Source organism: Poecilia formosa, unplaced genomic scaffold, assembly GCF_000485575.1.
Source record: "Poecilia formosa unplaced genomic scaffold, Poecilia_formosa-5.1.2 Scaffold331, whole genome shotgun sequence".
Classification (NCBI taxonomy): domain Eukaryota; kingdom Metazoa; phylum Chordata; class Actinopteri; order Cyprinodontiformes; family Poeciliidae; genus Poecilia; species Poecilia formosa.
Window position 1 is genome coordinate 107,354 of NW_006800270.1, and position 9,021 is coordinate 116,374.

A 9,021-nucleotide genomic window follows, 5' to 3' on the forward strand; every position below is an offset into this window, starting at 1 on the left:
ATCACAGTTTCATTCTGAGGACTCTTTTGTTCTTCGGTAAGAACTTAAACTCAATGTGCATTTTGAGTTAAATCCCATAAGTTCTCATGGTGAGGTAGATTTTATAGCAAATTAAAAGCTTTTTTGCTCTAGTAGTTTTATTTTAATTAGTTTATGTTTATCTTTGGTTACTTATTTGTTTTTATGGCTAAGCCTCTGAAGTGCTTTTAGAAGTTCAGAGTTTTTATGTTGTTTTTATCAGTCACTTTTATATCTTTTTGAATGTGGTTTCTATATCCTGCATTTTATGACATTTTATTTACTTTTTTCCTTGGTGTTGATAGAAACTTGTTCTTTAAATGAGATCTGACTCATTAATTTTTCAAGGTATGTACGTTAGGCAATAACTTATGTGTACAATATGTTAATGGGAAAAATAATTGTATTTTTATGTGAAACTATGAAATGTATGACTGTGCACCACGGCCATTGTAGATATCAAGAGAAGTGTATTTCCACCAAAAAACTCAGAAATGTTGAAATTAATTTCAGACAATTAAAAAAAAAATCAAGGAAATTTCTGAGCTCCAAAAGTAGAAAATTTTGAGAAAAAACCCAAAAAGACTCATTTCAAAAATATACAGTTTGTAACTGTTATATTAACATTTAGGGCTGGATGGTACCACAATTTAAGCCTTTCACATCAGTCAATATAATTGATTAGTTATTTGTTTTAAATGTGAAGTTCTGGTGGTGTGACATTTCCTGTTTTATCCAGTTTTCATTTCACACTGTTTTTATTTTTAAGCAGTAATGAGGCACAGTGGAGAAACATTAAACTGCTGCTGCACCAGTTACTCAACAGGCTGTTGCTAGGTAACCAAAGAACGAGTGAGTTGCTAGGTAACAAAAGAATGAGTGAGTTGCTAGGTAACCAAAGAATGAGTGAGTTGCTGGGTAACCAAAGAATGAGTGAGTTGCTGGGTAACCAAAGAATAAGTGAGTTGCTGGGTAACCAAAGAATGAGTGAGTTGCTAGGTAACCAAAGAATGAGTGAGTTGCTAGGTAACCAAAGAATGAGTGAGTTGCTAGGTAACCAAAGAATGAGTGAGTTGATTGCACCAACCTTGCTTGAGAGTTTGAGTGGCTAAACTCTTTCCTCTGCCTACATCCCCCAGAATTCTGTACAATTCTGAGTCGGCTTTCAGTGAATATGTTACATATTGAATATTTAATATTCTATCAGACTTATTACCAATTGATATTGATTAGAATCAAGAAATTAATAAATGAAATTCAGATTTTGCAGCTGAACTATCCAGACTTTGGGAAGTTTTGTTTTCCACATTCAGTTCTATTTTCTAAATTTCGTTTCATATGGATTCAAGATGAAAAAAATGATTTAATTGAAAGCTTTGTCTCTTTGAGATAATAAAAATGAACCTGCAGATACTAAGAGCCTCCATTTGTAAAGTTGTTTATCAAGTCCAAAGCACTTTACACTCATCCATTTACACACATTCACACGCTGATGGTGGTAAATTACCAGGAACCAAAGCTGCCGTGGGGCATCAAGGCACCAAGAACCACTGAAGGAAACCGCATGAAAACCTCTGAAGACACATTGAGCAGAACTTCCTTCTTCACAAAATGTAAATAAGATGAAGTGGGGTTGTTGTTTCTCAACAACTCTTAGCAGTTGCTGAGAAACAACACCTTGTTATTTCTGGACAACAAGCTTTGGGGTAAAAAGCCACAAACCATTTCATTTCAACTGCTAGCATGAGGTTTGGTTGTATTTACCCAGAACACTTTGCGTTTTAATTAGCTTTCTGCATTTCAAGTGACCACCAGCCCATCATATGCATTCATATCGTGACTGAGTTCACTTAAACGGAACCGAGGACTAGATTTTTAGACGGACCAGAGTTCTTTTTTTTGTTCCAAATCAGAGTTTTAGTCACATTCACATCTCTCTAAAACAAACCAGACTAACAAAAGTTGCCAAAACCTGACTGGTTGTGAATGCAGCCTAAACTAAATGAGATTCAGATGACAGTAGCGGATCATTAATGTTTGTGTATGCTGCTGAACGCGGTTGCCGGTGGATTAGAGAACCTGAGGAAACATGCAAAGAGGTAAGATTAGTGCAGCTGCAAAAGGGTTTCTCTTTAAGCCGTCAGACAGTTAGGCAGACAGTTTTTTCAAAACTCCAAATTGTTTCAAAATGTTAAAATTCTGATTCGACAATAGAATCAAGCTTCGGTATTTGTTGATTGAAAATGGTACTTTTTAAACAGATTTACATTTTTTATACATCATCATTGTGTTTAGAGTAGGAACCACCATAAAATTGTGATAATAAAAATTGTGAGAGATCTGAACTTTTGCTAAATATATAAATAAATATGCTTATCCTGTGAGTAATAATTAAGTTTTTGCTGATTATTTTTGTTCATTATTCCTGGACATGAAGCACTCTCTTTTGGACAGTTCCACATTCATAAGGTTTGTTACATAAAAAGTAATGATGTAACTTGGAAAAATACCTTTTTAAAAACAAGATTTTACATTAACTAAACAGCAGTGGTCTTTAAGGATGTGACATTTTTCTTAAAAGGTCTAAAATACTACATCGCCTTTTCTTCAAATGCAAATATGTTTTATTTTTGAGAATTGCTTCAGGGTTGGAAAACGACACCACAGTTTCAGGAGCAGAGTTTCCTTTGAGAAGGAAAGAAGGTTTGATACGATGCCTTATTATGGACACAGGAGATAGAAAAAATGAGTACTTCTTTAAATTTTTTTTTAGATATTTAAAGATTAATATCAGAAATTTACTAGAAAAAAACTTTAAAATTTTTGACTTTTGGAAATTTTAGGAATTTCAAAATGTCTCAAAAATTAAAAAACATTCCAGTAACTTTCTGATGATTTGAAATTTTATAGAAAAATACAGAAATTTCTGAGTTTCAAAACTTAAAAAAATTTACTACCAAAAAACTCTAAAATGTTGAAATTAACCTCAGAAATTTTAAAAATAACTATTTTTAACATTTTCAACCTTTGAAACTCAGAAAATTTCCAAAACTCAAGCATTTTTGACATTTGAAACTCAATAATTTCCATGTTTTTTTTTTTATTTGTGCAATTATTCTAAACACTTCTGAGATTAATTTTAAATTTTCTGAATGTTTAAAAAAATTATATGTTTGAGCTCAGAAATTTTCTTGCTCTTTCTAAAAACATTGGCCAAATTTTATTATATTTACTCTAATCTGTTCCATATTACAATAAGCTGTTGTAGTTTTGTGAATTAGAGAAATGTACTAATTGTTATTGGTTAGTTTATTAAATACTACAACTGAAAAATAATTTTAATGACTGTAAAAAAGATTTTTGTTGCAAAGAAAATGGTTTCACACAAAAAGTTGCATTTAAAATAAACTAAACATTGCCCTCTTGAGGCTGATTTTAGTGGGATTTTACATTGTGTCAATTCACTTAGTATCTAAGGTGCAGAATGCTACATTTTTCACATCTTTTCTTGGTCAATATTCAGGTTTTTGCCTCGGCTCCTGCTTGCAGTTCCCTCTACAAAAGTACTGCTATGTTGACCAGTCAGTGACCTGGCCGGAAGCTCAGTAGTTCTGCAGGGAGCAATACACCGACCTGGCCACGTTTGAGAGCATGGAAGACATTAACAGGCTGCAACCTAATCTTTCCTATTCCTGGGCCTGGATTGGACTCTGGGATGATCAGAATGCTTGGAAATCTGAAATGGGCAACGAGTCCAACTCCTGAAGATGGTCTGCCACTGGAGAAACCAATAAAAAAATCAGTCTTTCTCTCTTGCTCTCGATGAAGGCGGACGCTTTTTTCCTCTGCTCCCTCCCCTCCCATGCCTGCCCTGCTTGCTCTGTTTATGTCCTGTCTTTTTCTATATTTTTGGAGCCTTTCTTTGTACATCATCCAAATCTACAAATTATGGATCTGGTCAACCGATCTCTCAATGCAATTGATCAAATTTTCAACAAGAAGTCTGGGCACAGGAGAGCCCAATTGTCCTGCAGGGACACACCCAGCAGAATTCACCCTGGATTTATTCATGATAACAGGAATTCTGCTGTTTGGAGCTTGTGGATTCCTGGCTTATTGACAAATTTGTGACGGACTTGGCCGAACTAGCAAACACTCAGACTGTTGGTGTGGACAGAGACGAGGACTCTAAAACTCACTAACCAGTTGGAATCAATCTTGGAACGACCAAACTAATTTGGATGAATGGGAACTGAGATGTATCGGAGAGACTTTAGGGAAGATTGAAATTTATAATCTTCCCGACCTAAGACATTCTGTTTATGAATTGGCTTTCCCTGTGTGGCCTTGGAAGGGCTGCATATTTCCAATCTCCTTGAAGATATGTAAACACAACGGTCTTCCCTCCTCGCCCCCGCCTGTATCCGTGGAGTTGCGAAGCTGAACGCTCCTAAGGACGTCTTGCCTTTATAACAACGTCTTTATCGGACTCTGCCAGGGACTCAGGAACGTTCCTTCGTGGCCCTTTAACGTCATCACCTTCACTCGTGTCTTTGTTTTGCCCTTTGTTTTGTCTGAATGTTGTCACCTGCCCTAATCAATCAATCAAATTTTATTTGTATAGCACATTTCAGCAGCAGGGCATTTCAAGGTGCTTTACATATTAAAGAGAGAAAAAATAAGATCAGCATGTAACATTGAATAAACAGTAAGAAAGAGAAAGAGATTCAAAAGATAAAAACATACTAATGTGTCTTTTCCTATTTTTTGTTAGAAACNCTCTGACCTCCTTTTGGTTCATCACATCAAACAGGAATTTAACACATTTTGCCCTTCCACAGCTTGGCGCCTTACTGACAAGTCAGGGATGGACTGATTTCAAAATACAGTGGAAGATTACACCCAAGAAAGAAGGACAGAAATGAAAGCACAGGACATCAGTGTGATTATTGTTCTCTGCATATTTATAGTCTGTACAGAACTTGAACCACTGTTGGTGATAATACAGTAAATCTGTCTCTATACAACCAAAAATAACTATCCTCTGTAATTAACAAACATTTTAATGTCAGCATAATGGTCTTAAAGTTTTTATTTGATTAATTTACCAATCATTTGATGGTGATTTTAAACTTTAAGCCAGAAGGGGATCTATATGCAAAAGTCACACTTTACATGTTTTTACGCTTCCAACCCAATGCTTAAAAATTCTCCGTTGGTGATCAATAAACTGTTTTTGAATTGAATTGCAAGACACTCAGCTGTTTTTAGGCAATAATAATGTTTTTTGGTGTCTGGAAAATGAGTTTAAAAAACTCCCGAATTCTGAGTCACATTCAACGGCCACTGTGCCGTTACCTAGCAACGCCAGAGGGCCTAGACCGTTACCTAGCAACCCAAGCTGAGCTCCAGCATGTTTGGGCTGCTGGGTTTACTGCAGAATGCGTTGGACAATGGCTGCTGGAAAAGAGAGTTTTGTTGTCGACTTACCTTCCAGAATCCACTTGCTGCATTCTTATTGGTTATGCAGAAGACTCTACTTCTGCTTTTTAAAGAATCTGTAATTGTACATCTGTTTGCAGCCATTTCAACGTGTCAGTAAATGCTGAGTTGGAGGCGTGGCCAACAGCACCTTATTTGAATTTAAAGTGATAAAACTATTAGGGACTGTTACGACCCAGCTCGGCCAGGTGAAAGGAAAGTAACATTAAAGAAACCTAGATGTTAATTAACAATTTAGAGGTTTATTGTTTGAGTTTGACTAAATAAAAAGGTAAAAATTAACAATAATCAAAATGTAGGGACTTACAACAAAAATGTACAAAATAAAATAAAATCCATAAAACAATCAGAGTTGTAAACCAAAGATCTTAACCAAACAAAAATCGACTTCAAGTCCAGGTTAAACAAAAACAAACTACAAATCTCTAGTAGAGATACAAAGGTCCCCCACAGGGACAAAGCGAGTTACACAAGCTATCAGAGCCAACAAAAACAGTCAGTGCTAACAAAAGGGGCAAAGCAAGTTTACAGCAGTCAACCAAACACCCAACAAAGTGGCAAGCTGTCTGAAGAAAGAAACAGCCGCACCTTCCTCCAGGAAGTCTGGGGTTTTAAAAGGGAGCTGGCAATTGGTGAGCCAGTCGCTGTAGGCCTCAGGGACCGGCACAGGAAGACAGGGCTGCATCCACTTCCAAGTGGAGTCAACTTGATTAGAAACTGCAGATATACAGAAAAGAAAGAAAAGAAAACATACACAAGGCCACTGGCTGTAACAGGGATATTGCTGATGGAAGAAAAAAAAACTTAACTCTGAAATTTCCAAGTTTGTTTTCTGAGACTCATCTCAAAATTTCTGAGTTTCTGTTTTTGCAAAATGTTGTCTTTTCAAGCTTGGAAGCTCACACGTTTTTTCTAGAAAAATTCTGATATTTTTGTTAAAAATTTTGAAATGTGCTCCTTTTTTTCTATCTACAGACCTTATTAATATGCTGCCAAACTGAATGAGCTTCATGAACGTCTTTTCAAATTTCCCTATAAGTTACTCATCTGCAATCTGCTTTTTATTAGTGTACGAATCCTCTCTTATGTTTTAAATTTCCTTTAGTTATTATTAATTATTCCAGGATGCATTAGAAAAAAAATCTTCTGATATTGTTGATAATGTTTCCCACAATGTCATGATTTTTTTTAATAAATATTAGTCTCATTTTTTCTTCTATAGGTGTGATTTATTAATTTTCTTTTTATCACCCATATTGTATTTTAATTGGGTTTTGATATCTGTGGTTTCATGATTTTTAGTTGTTGGTGTTCTGGTGCTGTTCTTAGTCAGGTCTCTCTTGAAAAGAAATTTTTAATCTCAATGTGACATAAATAAAAGTTACAAACAAACAAACAATGTTGCTTGGTGTTATTAAAAGTACGTCAACACTTTATGAGAAATATAACATTTCGTCTTCTGTGTTAACTCAGAGGTAGAGCCGTAAGGCAGCATTTGATTGTAAGACAGAACTTTTCATTTCAGGTTTTATTCGGTGATTAAAACATAAATGCATTTTCTGACAAGCCAATTAGCATTTACAGTTGGATTGAATCGGATAAAAGACCCCAGACACTGCAGTGAAAATCTCAGACTAAATACTTTTACCAACATATACATTTAAAAATACCTATTTGTAATTTCTTCTTCTCACCTTTAGGTAACTTCTGTTGTGTTCACAAGGAAGTTTCTCATTTTCATTGCTTTTATTTACAAAGCCCAACTCGGGACACGTGCTGGGAATTAGCTGTTGATATTGCACCATGATGCAAACATGGGACTGCTGTTTTATTCAGTTTGTCTATGTCGATGTGTGTCTGTCCCTATCAAATAAACTTTATAATAACATGATAATTTCAAATAGCTGTCAATAATATTATAATATAATGTTTGTGGAAAGTAAACATTACATGAACAAAATCACCTTGAGTTCAACAGGGATGAGGTTTGCATGTGAAACTGACTTCCTAGAGTCTGCAGTTTGAATTTGTTTCTCTTTATTAACATAAATAAAGATGCTAAAGTGGTTAAGAAGTCTCGACTCTTTTGCTATTGCTTTGTTTCCCCTCCAGGAGCAGAAATTGAGTCATAATGCAAGCAGGATCAGTTCATCCAGAGAGTTTCCATTTGTTGTTCTGGAATTTATGTTAGTTTTTCAACTGCAATTCATTCTAACTGGTGTCTTAAAAATATATCAATTTAAACTTCCAACATTGTAACATATAATTCTGAATTATAAACAAAACCAAAGTTTATTTTCACATTTTGATTATGTTGAAAATGTTTCTTCATTCCTTTTGGTTAGTTATTAACTTTCTGTAATAATCTACAAGCCCTGCAAACATTTCAAACTTTGCATATGAAAATTGTGTCACAGCCAGAGAATGAAGTTCACAGTAAGTCCTGTGAATTCAGATAAAACCTGTTTTTGACATCCAGAAGCTGCATGGTGAGTATATTATGTTTTATTTTAAATACTTCTCAAAGATTGTCATCAGACAGCATCTTTACATCAGGATCTCATTTTCCTAAAGTAAATATTTAAAGTCTCATTTGACTACAACAAAAACAAAGATGAAGAAGAAATGATGATTTTATTATGCAATTACAATCTGAATTATAGAAAAACCATAATAGAAATAGATAAATAGAGGTTTTCACGCTCCTTCTCAAGGAAAAACACTTTTTTCTAGTTGTTTTGATCTGATTATTTGCTTTTATTTTATTTAAAATCATGATAATTTTTAGCTTCTTCCAGTGAAGGTAGAATAAACTTAAAGAAATGTTTAAGTTTATTCACAGAGGATGTAAAATCACTTGTTCTTTTTTGAAGAAAGTTCAACAATGGATCACAGTTTCACTCTGAGGACTCTTCTGTTCTTCGGTAAGAACTTAAACTCAATGTGCATTTTAAGCTAAATCCCATAAGGTCAAATGGTGAGGTAGATTTTATAGCAAATTAAAAGCTTTTTTTGCTCTAGTAGTTTTATTTTAATTAGTTTATGTTTATCTTTGGTTACTTATTTGTTTTTATGGCTAAGCCTCTGAAGTGCTTTTAGAAGGTCAGAGTTTTTATGTTGTTTTTATCAGTCACTTTTATATCTTTTTGAATGTGGTTTCTATATCCTGCATTTTATGACATTTTATTTACTTTTTTCCTTGGTGTTGATAGAAACTTGTTCTTTAAATGAGATCTGACTCATTAATTTTTCAAGGTATGTACGTTAGGCAATAACTTATGTGTACAATATATTAATGAGAAAAATAATTGTATTTTTATGTGAAACTATGAAATGTATGACTGTGTACCAGGGCCATTGTAGATATCAAGAGAAGTGTATTTCCACCAAAAAACTCAGAAATGTTGAAATTAATTTCAGACAAGTAAGAAAAAAAATCAAGGAAATTTCTGAACTCCAAAAGTAAAAAATTTGTGAGAAAATCCCCAAAAAGACTCATTT

The 9,021-nt window shown here is 34.3% G+C and overlaps 1 long non-coding RNA gene across 1 annotated transcript in view; it reads left to right on the top strand.

Annotated features, from left to right (window-relative positions):
* LOC103152853 (uncharacterized) overlaps positions 1 to 5,075 on the top strand; it is a 6,243-nt gene extending 1,168 nt beyond the window's left edge. The window contains exon 3 of the long non-coding RNA XR_477757.2: positions 4,860 to 5,075. This is a non-coding gene — a long non-coding RNA (uncharacterized LOC103152853). The remainder of the gene's footprint in view (positions 1 to 4,859) is intronic.
* Positions 5,076 to 9,021: the final 3,946 nt, after the last annotated feature.